Here is an 18982-nt window from a genome sequence, read left to right on the forward strand (position 1 = left end):
CGGGTCGTGTTGGTCGGCGGCGCCGCAGTTATTCTGGTCGGACGGCTGTGTTTGGTTGGGTTTTCAGGTCACTCCGGGATATGGCGGAGCTACTTCCCGGGCACGGAAGGATGCTGAGTGCCGTGTGGAAATTTAAATTAAATCTCTCTTTGAACGACAGCGTATATCTGAAATGGAGCCATAGGGCCAGTCTAGACGTCCCGTCACTCTGATTATTGAGGAACGGAGGACGTTGCAATCCATTTTAAGAGAAACTTATGCTTTTTTTCCGTCGTCGGCGCTTGTGTAGGCAGAGCCCGCAGCTTTAAATCGCCTCTCGGCGCTCTTCCAGGCGGAGCGGGAGTTGGGCGGGGATGGGAGGAGTTTTACTTGGCTTTGTATTCTTTCGGCACCCCAGTCTAAACGTTTATGCATTTATATCTGTCTGTCTGCATAGATTTTTCCCTTTACCTTCACCCCCCAGAATAAACCATCCTGTAGGCAGGTGAAGAACTTACCTCGATTCTGGGCTCTCACGATGTGAGAAAACACTCCGGGCTTGCCTCACTGCCACATCCACCTTACCCATACAGTACCTTGCAGAGGCTGAGGGGGCAGAGGAATGGCCTGCAATATAAAGGTTGTCTCAGGGTGGCCCGTCAATCTAGAGTATGTAATCTCTGGGTCAATGTAGGCCCTTCAAATGTACTTGCAGAAGCATTTAACAAAAGTAACTGCCTTCTACTATGCCACTGATTTTAGCAATAATATGAGTGCTTACTAAATTTTAAGAAGTATTATAATAAGCGTAAGTTTATCCTCCATCTTGAAAGTGAATATTAAGGTGAGCAGTATCATTTTAAGTGTTAGAATATTTACACAAAATCAACTTAAAATGCAGCCGGTTTTACTGTTCACAGCCAAAAGTCATTGGTTTTACATGAGCTTTAATATTAACGACCTTAAAAACTTTAGGTATACAGAATGGATTATGAACATCCATTGCTGAGCAAGTTGTTAGAGACGGCTGACTCTTACCACTTCCTTTGAGTTCAGAGCACCTGTAGAATTTGCTTGTGGTTATACAGATACAATAAACAAAGACTACTGATTGCTTGGTTTCCTCGCTTATAATCACAGCACAAAGTCACGTACAAATACAAATCAATGTAGGAACAGTTCCTGGAGTGTGGACGGCACTGAATCGTAAGGAACTGGCACTGTCTTTGTCAGCTTTGGGGAGCAACTTCACAACGAAGCAATGCTGCTTTCCAAAGAAATCTGAAAGTGAAGGTCACACAGGGTAATTATGGTTCCCAAATCTAGGGATAAATATAAAAACCGGGGTTGAAGTGAAGGCTTCATTCAGCTCAACCGAATCACCTCAAACTGCACCATGAGATCAGCAAAAGATGTGAGTTGCATAGTAGTTATGAAAATATTAAAAGCATTATTGGAAAGTCCGGCTGAGGTTTGTGAAAATAATCAATAGTATATTCCAAGGCTAGTGGAAAGGAATACCGGCCTATGCTCACTGCGGCACTATACAAAGCCTTCGTGAGACACAGAGAGAGATGTTAAAAGTTCTGAGGCATTTATACTGCAGGAAAGGGATTAAGACTTGAGAGAGAAGATGACAAGGCACATGCAAAGAGTGAAAGTGAGTTTAAAGATCGTAGTTCCAAGTGCTTTAGTATTCAGGTAACAACTGATAATAGCTAATAGATATTGATAAAAGACAGCATGTAATCCTTAAGAGAAACTTTATGACAAGAAGAACAATTTACATGCGGGACGGCGATATTGTCTTAGAACCTTCATAGGAATTTAAAAAAACATTTTTATTGGAGTATAGTTGATCTACAATGTTGTGTTAGTTTCCGGTGTACAGCAAAGTGAATCAGTTATACATATACATATATCCACTCTTTTTTAGATTCTTTTCCCATATAGGTCATTACAGAGTATTGAGTAGAGTTCCCTGTGCTATACAGTAGGTCCTTATTATCTATTTTATATATAGTAGTTTGTATCTGCTAATCCCAAACTCCTAATTTATCCCCCCCTCCCTTTTCCCCTTTGGTAACCTTAAGTTTGTTTTCTGTGTCTGTTGAGTCTCTTCTGTTTTGTAAATAACTTCATTTGTATCTTTTTTTTTAGATTCCACAATTAAGCAGTGTCGTATGGTATTTGTCATTCTCTGTCTGGCTTTCTTCACTTAGTATGGTAATCTCTAGGTCCATCCATGTTGCTGCAAATGGCATTATTTCATTCTTTTTTATGGCTGAGTAATATTCCATTATATATATGTACCACATCTTCTTTAGCCATTCCTCTGTTGAAACTTCATAGGAATTTGATTGAAAGAAACTTGTGGTTTCGGTAACAGGTTGCTAGAAGCTTGAAAAACTGCATACATACTAATGAAAATTATATGAAAGTAAATGTAAGATAATAGGTTTGTGAACTGAGGCAAACTGATCTTTCAAAAATAATCTTTTCTCTAGGAGTCGAAAACTATGAGGACTAACTAATATTTCTTCTGTATAAGTGCTGATGGCAACGAGCATTGACTTAGAGCAGAAACTTCTTTAACCACCTTCCACTTAACTGGCTTCACACATACTCCTCTCTATGTGCTCACACCTAGTAAGGGTATGTGCTTTTGGGGCACCTGCCCCCTTTCACTCCCACTAGTAAAACTTTATATATACCGTAAGAGTTAGTTTTGTTTATTTCAACCCCATTTTGCCATTGTGGTTATTATTATAATTACACGTAAATTAAATACAATATAAGAGAATCAAACATGAGTATAAATATAAAGCTGAAAGCGTTAAATATCTTGATTAAGGCGAGTCACCAAAAACAAAAATTTCCATCAAATTAGGTGTTGGAGCAAAAACTGATTGTGAAGAACAAGAATTGTGGAAGTTCAAACTGATGCGGAAATCAGATCGCTGGACTTAAAGAAACCAATCTGGTCATCCTGTGGACGATGCATCACCCATATAGTTGACACTGCAACAAGGGCCAGGAAAGAAAGCCCTGCCTTATACTAAAAGATCAACAAATGATGATATATTTACATCTTCTAAGTGCCTAAGATATCTAATCTGTTCTATAATTCCCCACTTTGAGTTTTCTCAGTTAACAGAGTTGCTACAGTCCTGAGGACGTCAGAAAAGGAGCTCTCCTGAACGCCTGGGTGTTGTTACTACCTTCTTCCTACAAGTACCACCTCGCCTTCTGCTCTGCATTGTGTGTGAAATAAGTCAGACCCGTTTATGAAACATTATTAACGTCTTAAATGATGGGCATATTTTGGTTTGTCTGAATGACTCCTGACCCCCACATTTACCTTGGAGAAACTTAGCGTGTTTGTGGTAAGTCTCCGCCAGTTAGTTTCCTTGTATTTTTCTTTTTTTGTATAAAAGTGCATTTTATGGGGACAATTAAATTACTTAAAAGTTCAGGCCAGGTGAACTCTAGGTAACAGTGGTTTTACTACTTTTCTGAGAAAGCAAAACAAAACAACAAACTGATGGCATTTCTTCACGTTTAAGTATTAAACTTCCAAAAAGAGTATTATTTGTATATTCTTCCTTTAAATGATTCAATCCTATAAAATCAATAATTCTGTTTTCTAGTAGATCCAGTGATATGGTGTTTGCTTCTGCCACTAAAGTTCTCTCTTTGGTAAATCATACTATTCTTGGGACAGTGTCTTGCATATGTTAAGATTGTGGATGGTCAGTTTCTGAAACATGATTTATGTCCATTCTTAAAACTGATTTCCCCCAAGATTTAGAAATACTCAACTAAGTGAGTAAGTTTTTCACTTCGTATAAAGTAATATGTTAGCATTATAACCCTTACTGCAGCCCTGATCTTAGCAATAATAATAGTTAAAACTTATTTAAAATAGAGGCAATGTTGTACGTATGTACAATAGAAAACTGGATATAATTTCTACCTTTTGAAATGATAGTCCATATGATCAACCTGAAGCCAGGTAGGTATCTTACATATCTTTATATCTGTTGACCTAACTCAGATCTTTTGCATGCATGAACTCAGTAAATATTTATGAAACTGGATTTTTAACAAAATTTCGTCTATCGTGTAAAGTGTTTTCTTTCAAATATTGAATTTAGCAGATACATTAAAGACCCAACATTCATTTTGTCTTTTCAAAACATCCGTTTCACAAGGATACAAGTAAGCTGAAATAAATATTAGCTTTGGAGCTGTTGAGAAGTCAGATATTTGTTAATTTTTGTGTGTGTTCTTTATTAAATCCAGTGCTGGCAAAGCATCGGTTCAGTTCATAACGTAAAATGTCCAACGTTATATTTTCTTCTGTAGGTAGTCTGAGCTCATACTACACATTTTGCCCATTATCAACCCAAAACCTAAATAAGGTAAAGTTATCTTCTTAAAACTCCATTTAGTTGGGACTCCCCTGGCGGTCCAGTGCTTAAGACTTCACCTTCCAATGCAGGGGGTGTGGGTTCGATCCCTAGTCGGGAAGCTAAGATCCCACCTGCCTCGTGGCCAAAAACGCAAAACATAAAAGGAAGCAATATTGTAAGAAATTCAATAAAGACTTTAAAAATGGTCCACATCAAAAAACTCTAAAACAAAAAACCAACCCATCTAGTTAAAAAAATATTTAGTATCTGGAATGTTCTGATTTGCAAAAGATAGTATTTGAATGTGTTTATCAAATATGATTAGAATATATAGTCTATGGAACTGTGTTCAAAATTTATATTACAGAAGAACTCCAATGTAACACACATTGCTGTTGCACAGATTTAGTATAATTCAAGCCAAGTCATGTCACCCAGAATGTAAGAACTCTATAATTTAATATCTTAGCCTATGTGTCTCAAACTTTTTGCCAATGAAAAAAAAGTTAAAAAAATTTTTTTTCACTTTATAGCTATAACAAAAGAGAGCTTTACTAAACAGTGCTTACCCTATGACCTGAAGTGTCCTTCTGTGATTTTAAACCCTCTGAATCAATTTCATGATTCTATTCATGGGTCACTGTTGGGAAACCGTTCTCTGTGAGTCTCTGTGTTTTCTGTTTGTCTTTCCAGCAGAGGCACTGACTCCCTTTTCAAGGATTTATCTCTGCAAGGATGATTGTACAGCAAAGAGCTTGGAAAGACAGAGATGGAATCTCCCTCCAGGGAGAAGGACACATTTGTTTCCTGTACATTATTATTTGTTTCCTCTACAAAAATAATGGCAGGCACGCTTACTACCAATTATAAAAGATTCAGGGTCCCTAAGTTCAAACTTCCTCTCCTGTTAGGCAAGCCACTATGCATGCGTGCAGGAGTCTTGACCCTCTAAGTGTCACCCCGTGGGAATTGGGGCTTGAGAAACAAGTGGGAATGCTGACACTCTGAATGCCGCAATCGTTTTGTCTCTGAGCCAGGAGTCTCGTGTTCTCCGCCAGCTTCCATGAAACTGGCAAGCTAACTTACTAACTGCCAGTAGGGTGAAATCTCAGACCCTTCCCCTCTTTTGACAGTCGATATCCCCACATCGTCAATTAAGTCATAAAGCCAATTTTCACAACTTGATTTCTTCATCTAAATCCCAAAGCAAATAGAAAAGGCATTTTTCTGCAGCGCGAACTTACTAATGATACTATATTCTGCTACAAAGTGTCTTCCAGAATCACCTATCGTATTAGCAGAACTAAGTCTCTCACTCATCTGTCTTTACCCTAGAGCCCCATTCACCCTGCCTGTCCTCAAGGCTTTTGTAGTTAGAAAAGGTGAGACACACCCAGGTTGCTCTCGGTGATAAGGGTTTATGTAAGAATATCTGCAGTCATGAGGAACCCCAGGACCCTTGCAGCAACTTAGAGTCACTCTGTGTCTCAGTACTTCTAAAACTGGCATATTCAGCGGATCACAGAGTACTTCAAGGATGACTCACAGTCCTGTAGAATACAAAGGCAGCTCCAGTGATCCACTTTTTCTTGCCTGCCTCACGTTCACACCAGCCTGAAGGAGTCACTCATACTAGCAGTGTTTCATGCCAAGTTATTTCTCATGGTGTAGTTCTGTAATGCCTCTACGTGGGTGTACTTGGCGCTAGTTGAGTCATTTTAGCCAAGGTAGCAAGATTACTTTCATTTGACATCCCCACACTTGATAAAAGCCATAGTTACTTGAAGAACAATGGCCCGATGCCTTCCTTTGCGGAGGGCCATGGACAGCTATAGCCATCATGACCCATCTACTACAGTCCCTCAAGTAACATTTTAACATCCTCATACGTCAGTACAAAGTTACAAGTTCTTCCCTCCTTGGGAAGGCAGCAAGACCATCGGCCCCTCAAATGCAGAGCCTGGCTTCTCAGCCCCTGCCGCAGTGCCTGCGCCATTACAGGGCATGATCTCCTTCTGCCCCACCCGCCATGTCTTTTAGAATTTAAATTAAATCACTTTAGATTTGCATATAATCTGATTCAGATTGTACTTAAAATTTTTTCTCACTTCTTGAGCGGTTCTGAATGATACGACTTAATTTTAAATATTTTCCAATTTCTACACTATGAGTCGCTTACTACCATGAACAGCCCTGAAAAACAAATTCTTGGTTTTATCCTCTGCATGTTCTTCAAGCCTGGTCTTAGCTAACACGGTGCCCAGGAGGCGTCCCTGGACTTCATGCTCCGTGCACTTGCTCCTATAGCAAACGGGGTGCCTCTGTCATTTCGTGCATTTCATCGTATCATCACTGCCTGGTGACCTGGCTGCCTCCCTTCCCGGACTGTAAGCTCCTTGTGGGCAAGACCCACAGCCTATTCTGGGTTGGTGTCCCAGAACCCAGCACTGCACTTAACGCATACTCAACAAAGAATTTATTACGTGTTTTGTTCACCTCCCCATGCCAACATTTACACGGCCGTTGCCTGTCCCCCGATTCTTCCCTGGGCCTTGTTCTCAACTCTTATCTGTTCCTCTTCCCGTAGGTTAGTAGAATAGGGGTAACCATCTCTCAGATATAAAACCTTAGGTCAAAGGGTGATAGCAAGCAAGGGAGGAGGTAGAGTCTACTTGATTTAATTTCAGATGTGCATCTCTTTCTCTTTAAGCTCAGACTGCTCTCTTTCAGCCTCTGAAGTGATGTCAGTTAGAGCGACATACCTTTGGAAACATGGAGCAAACTTATCTCTGATACACATGGGGCTAGTCAATGAAAGTGGTGGGTTCAGCGGGTGCCTCTGAAGAAGTGGGCGAAAGGTAGACAGATTTTCAGGATTCCTGATTCTCCGGGATACCAATTAGGAAATGACCGGCAAAATGCGATTACTGTAGATAAAGAATAGGAAGCCCCTAGGGGACCTTATGGCGCCATGCTCTTTTTATACTGCCCACATCCAGGGGGCGGGTTAGCAGGAGGAAGTTGACTGCAAGAGACCCCTAGGTGACAGAAGTGTTCTCTAATTGTGGGAGTGGTTACCTGATTCTATACATTTGTTAAAATTCAGCAAATCAAACTCTTAAAATTAATGAATTTTATGGTATATAAATTATACATTATAAAACTGATTTTTTGCGAGAAAGGAAGGAGGGAGGGAGGGGAGAAGGAAGGAAGGACCAACAGGCCAAGTCAAGAAATAGATGGTGCGTATCATGCCAATGTAATCCTTTCGAGACAAAGTAGGGCGGGGGTAGAGCTGACATCGGCATTTCTGCTATGGTCATGGGCATGCCATACTGCATGTCCCAACAAGACTGCTCTGGTGGAATGTTTTAAGAGGGCAAGAAATGTCTTCAATTCCTGTCTTGCACAATCTGCTCGCTCATTCTCCCCACTGACTTATGAAGGTCGAAATAAACACAGAAGAATCGAGAGAGAAAAGACAGCCCTTCCTTTAGCCAACTTAGAACGCAGATGACTGGGGAATGGGTCACCCCGTATTCCTTTCGAAGGAGGACATGGCAAATGAGTATCAATCATGCGGGTGATAATGTCCCCCCCATCTGGTGGATTTGTGACTTGGCGTCCTACAAAGATGAACCTGGATAAGAAAAACTAGGGCATCATTTAAAAGTGAAGCCAACTGTCTACATTAATCACAGCAAGGCTATGGCCACATAGAAGGAGGGGACAAATGCTCACTCCAGAATTGGGAAAGGGGCTCCTCTGGCATCCTCACTGAGTGCTTAAGGTGACTTCAGCCAGAGATGCGATGTCCGGGAAAGAGCTCCTGGGCTGAGACTAGAGGAAACAAAGATGCAAAAGAAAAGCAGTGTTTTGTTTCTGTGGAATAAGAGGATGAGATTGTTACAGGGGGTGTTTCTTTCAGTTGCTGAAGCTACTTTCCCTTCCGCTGTGCCCCAAGTCCCAGCAGCCCCCCGGCCCCATACAGGTGACCCTCATCCCCCTCCAGCCTCCTCCGTCAGCCCATTCTCTATGGTGTGCCTCCCCTTTACCACTCACTTTAGAACTGCGTTGTCTTCCTAATTATGCGTAATATTCATAACTCTCCACCAACATGATCCAGTCTCACGCAATCAAAGAAACACACTCTGGCCACCAAGGATTCTCATTCGTTACCTGCATTTCTCAACACTGTGAAGAGCACGTTTGACTCTTCTTCCTTCCACTTGCTACAGGCGCTTGGCCGACATCGACTTCCTGGGCTGTTTCTGGCTAACGAAGTCCCTTCTCTGTGGACTGGGAATCCTGGGTGGGGCAGCTGGGCCCCCCCTGGCTCCTGAACTGGCTGACACAGGAAGGCCCCTGTGTTTGCACTCTCCAGGCTCCCCTGTGGGACAGGGTCAGCTGCCCATGCCCTCTCCCTTTCCAAGACTCTGGCCTTAGGCCACTGTCCTGTGGCTGCTGAGGAAGACTCAGGAGGGGTTGACATCAGCTCCCACCAAATCCCCTCCAGGGGCTCTGGCCTCAAAGGCAGCTCCTCAGCCCTGCTTTCCTGTGCCTGGTCTGACAGCCTAATCGGGCTGTACCAGCTGGCATAGGGCTGCTGTTGACTAAATGTGTTTTAACTTAATAGCCATATGTTTTATTTTTGGGGACGATTATGTGAATGAAAAATGTTGCCTGCCATATCCGGAAACAAAGGATGTTGCAGCCATCAAGCCGTCACATTACAGCCACCCCAAAGGTGAGTCCTGAGGGAACGCAGGAAGGAAAGAATACCTGCCATCTAGCAGCCATCAGACTGCAGCCACTCCCTAGGTGAGTCCTGCGGAAACTCAGGTTGAGAAAGCACAGGACACTGGCCCCAGAGAGCTGAGGTGCACGTCAAAGGAACAATTTCCATGAGCCCAGACTTTGCATCCTCTCATACACAGAAAAGCGCTAAGTTCCTGAACTTGAGATATCTGGTTTTCCTTAATTAGCAGTAATCTTTAGATGTTCCAACTACCTGGTCTTTGTTGCAAAAACTCCTATATCTCTTGGCTTCACCGTCCCCCCACCACCTTGCCTCTTCTGAGGAGTCTTTCAGAGTTATCTGAGATGCTGTGTCAGGGACTTGAAGTCCTCAGAATGTCCTGTGAGTAAAACGTAGCTCTCAACTTTTAGGTTGTGCATTTTTTTTTTTTTTTTCAGCTGACAGTTAGTTCTCAAAGGCTTGTAACCTCATCTTCCTTTGTAACATCCTCAAGACCTGGCCCAGACCTGGCCAGATCAACAGTGATTGTCAGTTGATGACATGATGCCTGGTGCCTGGAAAAAAAGAGGGGGCATTGACCACATGCAACAGGAGGTGAGACATAAGTTTTCTCACTGTCTTGGAGGGTTTTTTTTTGCGGTACGCGGGCCTCTCACTGCCATGGCCTCTCCCGCTGCGGAGCACAGGCTCCGGACGCGCAGGATCAGCGGCCATGGCTCACGGGCCCAGCCGCTCCGCGGCATGTGGGATCCTCCCGGACCGGGGCACGAACCCGTGTCCCCTGCATCGGCAGGTGGACTCTAAACCACTGTGCCACCAGGGAAGCCCCATTTTATTTTTAAAAAATTTTTATTGGAGTATAGTTGATTTACAATGTTGTGTTAGTTTCTGCTGTACAGCAAAGTGAATCAGCTATACATATACACATATTCCCTCTTTTTTAGATTCTTTTCCCATATAGGTCATTACAGAGTATTGAGTACAGTGTACTTTTACTATGAATAAGAAACCATTTATATGTATAGGTTTGTAAGGCCTGAGAAAACTCAGGTCATGGCTAAATTACTACAGGTAGAAAATAATGTGTGAGAGAGTAGCTTTATTATATTTTGTAATGATCAAACTACACCTGGAGTTCTGTACTAAAATCTGGGCATCATATTAGAAGAGTGTGTTAACAAGTTGCAGAGTACATTTTAAGTAAATCTTTTCCCCCAACTCCATTAATTACGGGGATTCACTCAGCAGTCATTCCTGGACAGAAGAAAGGGCATTTCTCCTCAGGGATAAATCTTGGAGGGAGGGAACCACACGGGGGAAAAAACCCTCCTCACCTCTCAGGCAACCCTGAGTCCTCTCTCCACCCCAACCGGTGTGTATACCCATCACCAGCTGCGGGTCACTAACGCAGAGGAGAGTCTGTTTAGGAGGGAGTGGCCAGACCATCTCATGTTCATGTTTGCGGCATTTAGTTATATTCGGGTTTCAGACTAGATGAAGATTAAAGGCAGACATCATAGCTGTCAGGGGGAGAGATATTATATTACTATAGAATATTATATATGTAATATAATATTACTAGTATATTATAGTACAATTAAGATCAGTTGGGAAGAAGTTATATAAAGATAAGTTTTTGTTCAAAAGAAGGTGAGCTTCTGTCCAACAATTATCTCTAACAGTGCGTAGCTTAGAGGCATCATGGACCCCTGTTGGTTAAAGGCGGTCCAGCAGAAGCCAGGTCACTACCTGGTGGCAACATAGAAGGAATGACACAGTGAGTAGAAGGGTCAACTACATGACCTTGAAAGACCCTGCGACTTACAACTGGGTTAAATATATTAAGTCTTGCTTTTCTTACAGATACCAAAATGTGACTTTCCAGTTCGAGGGGCATTATATACACATGCATATAATATATATAAACAATAATGGAGTACTTCACAACTGTTCCCAGATAGGTTGTTAGACATGCTCTTATTCATGAAGAGTTGAAATCTTCTGTTTAAATTTGAGCAAACTAAAAGCTCTTCAAGTACACTTGAGAAAAGTTTCTCAGAGAAAAGAAGGCAAGTAATAGTTAATTGCATCATTTACTTGACATAATATTAATTTATTATCATGCCAGTTGGGTGTTGTTTAAGGGTCATTGCCTTATACTCACAATTTGTCTTGAAAGTAGCCCAAATAATTTTCACTGAAAGTTCATCACCCACTTTAAGAACCACATGCACACTTCTAAAATTATAGCGATACGATTCAATGTGAATTGATGAATGAGCTCCGTGAATCTTCTCCCTGAATTCTTAAGTACTGCTCATAAAAAGCACAGTGTTATGACAGGAGCATAAGGCTCTCTGGAGAGTTGATTCTTGCATTTCTCATGGAGCGTAGGGCGTTTGATGTATTATATTAGTCAGGCTATGGTTGTGGTTCAAATGGGTTTTTAATTAAAACTAACAGCGAAAACAAGAATGTTGGATGGAAGAAACAATCACTTAATAATGAGATTTGTGGTAGAAATATCATAAACCCCACTTCATGCTTGAATTGGATTGAAAACATTAACAAGTACATTTATAATCAGCCTTAATGACTGTTAAAGCTCTCTACATAAAATAAAGGAGATTAGGAAAACCAATAAAATTTATCATTTACAATAAGAGATATAAATGGATGTAACTGAGCTTAGAGAGCAGCTATCAAAAGGTCATAATTCTAGGTCACAGCTCTATCTTCTTTTCTTCTGTATCCCGGATTAATGTTGCACAGAATATGGGTGTTAGGTACCCAAGTCTAACATTACCAAATTTGACTTTCTTATGGCAGAGTATCTCTTCTCGCTCCTCCTAACCTATAAAAATGTTACAGCAGAGATGTTTAATGCTTATTACACACTCAGGACCGGCCTCCGTTTCCTAGTCTCCTTTGCAGTTGGGATGGTACCACGAGCTGATACTGGTAAGCGGGAAATGGGAGGCAGTGAACTATGTCATCCTGGCCATTAAATGTCAGAGAGCCCTGTGCCTCCTCTATCTCCCACTTTCCCTTCCATGTTGATTGGCTTGGCAACAGTTGAGAAGCTACAGCCTCAGGTAAACTCAGCCTGGATCCCTGTGTCACTGCTTAAAAAGCAGCTTCCCTAAAGAGCTAATGGGCTCCCAGTGAACTGCAAATGATCAAACTTTGCGTGCTAAACCCAACATAGAAGGAATGACACAGATTCCTTCTATGTTATAATCTAAACCCATTGGATTTCTGTAGGTTTGTTATCCTAAACCCTTGGAGAAGTATCCTCGGGTTGATAATGTGAACACGATTCCCCAGAGCCCCTAATTATTTTATTAGTCAGTTTAGAAAATTCTTTCAGCAACTGAGGGTCCTGCATTCATCACCTCCTATTTTCTAATATGGGGTCTCCATCAACTGCACTGATCTAAGTACTTCATCATTAAAACGAACTATCTTCAGTTCCTCCAGGTACTGGGTAGAATACACTCAGAGGAGTGCAGTTCTCTATGTGTTGTCACACTCTACTCATACTTGTTTTCCCGCAGAAGGTCCTTGGGTTACACTGCATAACGTAAGGCTTCAGGTCTAAGTGGTTAGACTGTTCTAGCCACTCCAAAGTTTGCCTGGGAATGATATGGAAATTCTTTTTTCTCTTCCTTTTTATCCTTAGGGCTCAGAAGGATTTACCAACTCTGAGAGTCAAGGGTTAGAATTGCAGGGGACTTTGTATCCCTTACCAGGGTTTCCACAGTCTATGGACTTCAGGCCACGTACATCTCATGGCTATCAACAAGCCAGCGCCATACAGATAACTTGTCACCATCCTCAGTGGGGATGTCTCCCACCTCCTCCACCTTGGGAGGGTCCACAATCAAGACAAGCTGTGTTTGCCTCACGCTGGGCACCAGGTAGGGAGTGTTAGTAGAAGAAGTCAGCACAGTCTCTGTTACAAGGGAGCTCTTTAGGGGAAGTTTACAAGCATATGCTCAGCCCCACGAACATTCATCAAGCTGTGGAGGGGATGCAGGGACCCAGGCAGATTAAACAAAATAAGATATGAATTTTCTCTCTCCATCGGAAAATACTTTTTAGACGATACCAAATGCTAGAGAAGGTGTGATGAAACATGGATTCCTAGCCTCCCATTTACCAGTGGGAGAAAAATATTAAAAAACAATGTAGCATATGTAGGAAGAGACTTTGTAGACAGTACTTTGATTAAATGGATTGGAAAAAGGCTTCTGCACACAAAGATACATCCAGGTGATATTTAAAATAGTGAAAACTTGGAAGCAATCTAAGTCTTCAGCAGTGAGTGTCTATAAGATATCTTCACAGTGAAACAGTATGTGTTCTTAGAAAACGTGTTTGTGAAGACTTTTTAAAAACGTGGGCAAACGCTATGCCCATATAATTGACCAAAGCATGCGAAAGTTAGAGAAATAGATAAAATGCAAGAATATCTTAAGAGATTATGCATGGAAAATAGTCCAGAAGGATTGATATAAAAAGTAATGTTAATAGTGCTTGTCTTGGGGTGGTGGGAATATGGATGAAGTTTCTTTTCTCTCTTTGGTAGTTTTGTAGTCAGAAAAAGCTGATTTTTGAAAATATGCATTTAAAGGCAATGATAGCCTCTTCCTTAATCCTTCTTTGCTCTTCTACCTGAATAACTCCAGTTCTTTTATCTCTTCTCTTATGGCTTTGTTCTGTGATCCACCTTATCCTTTTGCAAATGTGATACAAACAACTGAATGAAATATTTTATGTTTGAGATAATCGGTGAAGAACAAGTGTCACATCTCTCTCATTCTGGATGTCATGTTGATATCAATGATTTTTTTTTTGCTTGTTTGCAGTCATATCCACTATTGATTTGTACTGAATAAAGCTCTCTGAGTTAATGGACCTGAACAATTTCTTCTCTGCAACAGTTTTCTCTGCATCTGAGTAATGCAGCCTCCTGCATGTTAATGGCAGTGACTCACTCAAAGTGAAAGATTGGGGCTTCCTTGGTGGCGCAGTGGTTGAGGGTCCGCCTGCCGATGCAGGGGACGCGGGTTCGTGCCCCGGTCCGGGAGGATCCCACGTGCCGCGGAGCGGCTGGGCCCGTGAGCCGTGGCCGCTGAGCCTGCGCGTCCGGAGCCTGTGCTCTGCGGTGGGAGGGCCGCAGCGGTGAGGGGCCCGCGTGCCGCAAAAAAAAAAATAAATAAAGTGAAAGATTGGAGCCGGAAAAGCAGTGGGTCCTCAGAAGATGAGGATGGGAAAGAGTGCTGGGCAAGTGTGCACACCTATGAGATGCTGCGGTGGGAAAGGCTGACTACTTGACAAGTTCCACGTTTCTTTCTTCCTAACACATAGTCAGACTAGAGTTCCCAGCCTCCCTTAAAGTTGGATAGCGAGGTAACCGAGTACAAGCTGTTGTCTGAGCTATTTCAAAGCTACATGAGTATCTCCTACACAAGATCCTTCACGCTCCTTCCCCCTCTAGCCCAGTGAAATAGACAAGGGATGTAGGACTGAATTGGATGTTAGGGGCAAGGGATAACGGTGCCACATGCTGGGGATGACAGAATTCCGTCAGCCTGGATTCCCTACGGATTGTGTGGAAGAGGGCCACTCTGTCAGTCTGCTCACCTTCCCAGCCTTGCCCAGTTAGCCAGCTTTCACTGATATAATATCCAATGGTGTCCTCAAGGTGACCTTGGCATGTCCTTGTGTTTTTCCCTTATCTCCTCTGCACTGAGGGGAAAAGTTGGCCTAAATGTTTATCCTCAAATGCTTCAGTCAAGACACAAGAAGACATGTTATATCTGTGCTGTAAATATAGCCAAAGATATAGGACATCATATTTTACATTAATAAATTTCAACTTGTTGGATGTATCTTATCATGTTGGCCTTTCAAAAATGTATCTCATCTGAATTCCCAATTTTCTACCCTCTTCACATTTAGCATGCATATATATTCTATATATATTCTATATATATATTCTATAGTCTCAGGGAAGTTTATTACTAAAATTTATGAACGAGTTACATTAGTGAGAAGTTAAGCGGTTTGTGAAGAATGTAACTTAGCATATGGCAGTATATTTACTTTCAAGCATTTTGCTTGAAGAAAATGCTACTGCTTTTATCAATTAGCTTTTGCTGGATAACAAACCACACCTAAACTGCAGTTCTGCATTTCAGTTCTGCAGTTCTGTAGTAGCCAGGTTAATACTGTGTTAGTTACGGTTACTCACATTTCATAGCAGTGAAATAACTCGTTTCTCTGTAGAGGCAACAAGTGAATCTGTGCAGTTACTCTTTTTCTAGGATGAAGACCGAAACACTCACATTTCTGTTCTGTTGTAGTCTTTGCGGTAGCTCTCTTCCTGGCTCTTGTCAAGTTACAAGAGTTAGAGCAAAACTGGGTTACCCAAACAAAGAGAAGGACAGGGAAAAAAATTCTGAAGTGTTCCTGGTATAAGATAGCAGAGTAGCTGCTAAGCCAACATTATCTGAGATGAGCTCCTGTCCTTTTTGCCGTCAGTCAGCATCTGCTAAGCTTGGGTAATTACACGTCCTCTTGGCAGTTCGTAGAACAGTGAATAGAGTTGTGACAGAAGAGGACATTTGAGGTGTTCTTTTCTCATTGCCAAGTGCAGGAAGATAGTGTGAGAGACTTACGTGCTCAGTAAAGCCCACAAGAATGCTTGACCACCACTGGACACGGCCCACACTCAGACCTTCACAGAAAGAGCTGTGATGACAGCTAAGGTGGTCTTGGTCATAAAGAGATCCTCTCACAATCATAGCCTTCTGGAATGTGCTCTCAGACCTTGTAAGGAATTGTATCTTGCAAGGAGTTAACATTTCCTTAAAGATAACCAATGATCTCCTACTACTACCAAAATGTTTTGGTACTTCAGTTTTGGGTAGGAGTTGAGACTTGGCCCTGAGTTGAGACCGACCCTTTCCTTATCTTCAGAGAGTTTACAACAAATAGGAGTGCAGGATTTTAGCTGCCCTGTTCACCCATTCATTCCTTGTACATAACTATGATACTGTCTTATCATCATTGCTGTTTATTGAAATATGTTCACCCTGGGTGAGTAGCTAATATTACTGCTATTAGTATGTGTCCAGAAACTAACTTCTAAATATAAAGCACGACCTATGACAACTGTCTTAATAGTCGATACTGTTATTTTTACTTTACTGCAGATCATTTGCCCACTATAGAGCAAATCATTCTTATTCCTGGTTTAGGCCAAGTGGTAAGCAATCTCTCTGTCTGTGGAGACTAGAAGGGTCCCAGGAGAGCTTCCTATATTTAGAAGTGCAACCACTAATCAGACACTACCCCCAAGTTGTGTATACACACACATGCAAACACACGTACACACACGCACACCCACCTACGAGCACACACATGCGCACGCACCAGATACACCTTTTAATGAGTATCTTTTAAAACTCAAATGATCTACCAGTAGTTGGTAAAATAAATACTGTCTCTCTCCTTTGGTCATTTTAAGTGGCTCATTCAGTAAAACTAGTAGATTTAATCAAGAATAAACACCAGAAAAATGACCACCCTGCCCTTATCATTTGTTTATTTAACAGTATATTCTTTAATGAAGTGATGGCTTTAATTGGTCAGGGCAAAATGCCAAGTGAGTAACTGACAATGAAATTTTGTCATAAACTATGACGAAACTAACACCAAGCAGTATACGTTTTCTCTTGTGATTACATATAATATCCAATTTATAATTTTAAGTAGTCAAATTAGGAGAGAGATCTATTTGTTGTTTTATTAAAAATGCATCATTATTCCTCATTTTTGTATTTTGACGCTCTCCTTCAGGAAAAATATGAGGACAGGAATTCTAAGAATTGAGCAGTCATTACTGTACTTCATTGTAAGGAAGCATAATCTACTGTTGATTTACAATGTCGTGTTAATTACTGCTGTACAGGAAAGTGGTTCAATTATACAGGTATACACATTCTTTAAGCATAATCTCCTGTTAAGTTGTCTTCACAATCATTCAAGAGCTATTTGGAGCAGTTTTTGAGGAAAAGATTAGGTGAGTTGCCTGTCTCCCTCTCTCGCTCCTGAGCATGCAGGTCTGTAAAAATGTAGCCACTTTCTCTGCCGAGGGCATTAAATGAAATGACCTCCGGTAGGTCGTGGAACTGAAGGTCAAGAGAAGAAAAATGTTCTGTTGGAAATGCCCCTTTCCACAAATTTCCACATCTGTAAAATGGGGCTAATACTAGGATTTACGTCATATGCTTGTTTTAATATATGTAAAGGGCTTAGATTAGTGCCTGTTAATATAATCACCGCTAAGTAAAGTTAGTGTTTATGCTAAACATTTAATATTTATTTGTGTGGATGAATGAATCATTCCTAATTTAACTGCAGCTTATATTGTACTGTTCCCTATGGTTTTGGGCCGAGTAGTCCCTGATCAACTCTAAGTTCCTTGAATCTAGAGACCATGGACTTTACATCATCCACCATACCTAGGGAAGTGCTGCGCACACAGTGGTCATTCCATAAATACTTATTGATTGGTTTTCTGTTCTGGAGAAACTGAGTATTCCCCTAATAGAGCCGTACAGTGTCCTGGGAGTCTCTCATCATGGGTGTCTTGTGCTTTGCGTGTCTTACGAGCAGAGACACTAACAGCTTTTATTCTAGATTCCCTTTTCAAGGATGTTTGTATAGTAAACCTCCTTGGAAAATGGAGTTAGTGACGCCACTGGAGCAGAGGGCAGGTTTGTCTGCTGTCCCATGTAGTAAAGATAATGTCTCTCTCAGGGTAAAAATTTGATATGGCCCATTAGGAAAGAATGAGGGACTTTGGAGCTCAGAATTTCTCAGCTGTGATGCAAACATGCTGAGTTCTCAGCATCTTCTCATTCTACCTCTCCCCGTGGGATGTGGAAACAACAGGATTCTGAAGCCTGCTTGCTGAGCCTTGGACAACAAGCTCCTTCGTCTCTGACCCGGGAGGCTCATGTCTTCCGGCAGCATCCACGCGACACTGTGGCCAGCGCACGTGTTAGCTCTTGCAGGTAGAGTTAACCCTCAGGCCGTTCACCATTCTTGGCTTAACTTTGGAAAGAAGCGCACAGTCATTTAATTGCTGGGTTCCCTATTGATCCGACTCCCTTCAGAGGCATGGAGAACTGAATGAACCAGATGCCCAGTTTTCAATTCTCTAGATGCTGCCTCCTGAGGTTCTGGTTTCTCGTGTTGCCTTTCAGTGTTACTGCTATGGGATTCTGACCTGTAGAACGCAACCCAGGGAAGACCTCAAATAATTTTGCTGTGAAATTTGCTCTTAAACATGGGGAGCGGGCCTGAGCACATATTCAGAACACTTTCATCTAGCTCCATGGCCTGGTGAATTTATACGACTGTACATTTGCCAGAGGGCAGAGTCCAGGAGAGATGAGCTGTTTTCAGAAGAAAGCACTTGTGTTGTATGTAAAGCACAACAGGATGTGCTGCCAGGATGGTGAAGACCCCACAAATCCTGTCGTGTGGTGCAGAGTTGAAGGAACCGGAGAAGTGAGCTCAGAAGTGTAGACGTTCTCATCAAATGTCCTGAGAGCTCTCAAGGGTGAGAGATAGCAGATTTGGCCCCAGGGCATGGAACCTGGTCCAAAGGCTGTAAGCCCCAAGGACATCATTTTCATCTCAATCTAAGGAAGAGTCTCACACTGGTATAGGTTGTCTCAAGGGATGATGTCTTCCTCACCATGGGAAGGATTTAAATAGGGGCAGAAAGACTTAATCAGACAGGTGGTTG

Source organism: Phocoena phocoena, chromosome 17 (assembly GCF_963924675.1).
Source record: "Phocoena phocoena chromosome 17, mPhoPho1.1, whole genome shotgun sequence".
Taxonomy (NCBI): Eukaryota; Metazoa; Chordata; class Mammalia; order Artiodactyla; family Phocoenidae; genus Phocoena; species Phocoena phocoena.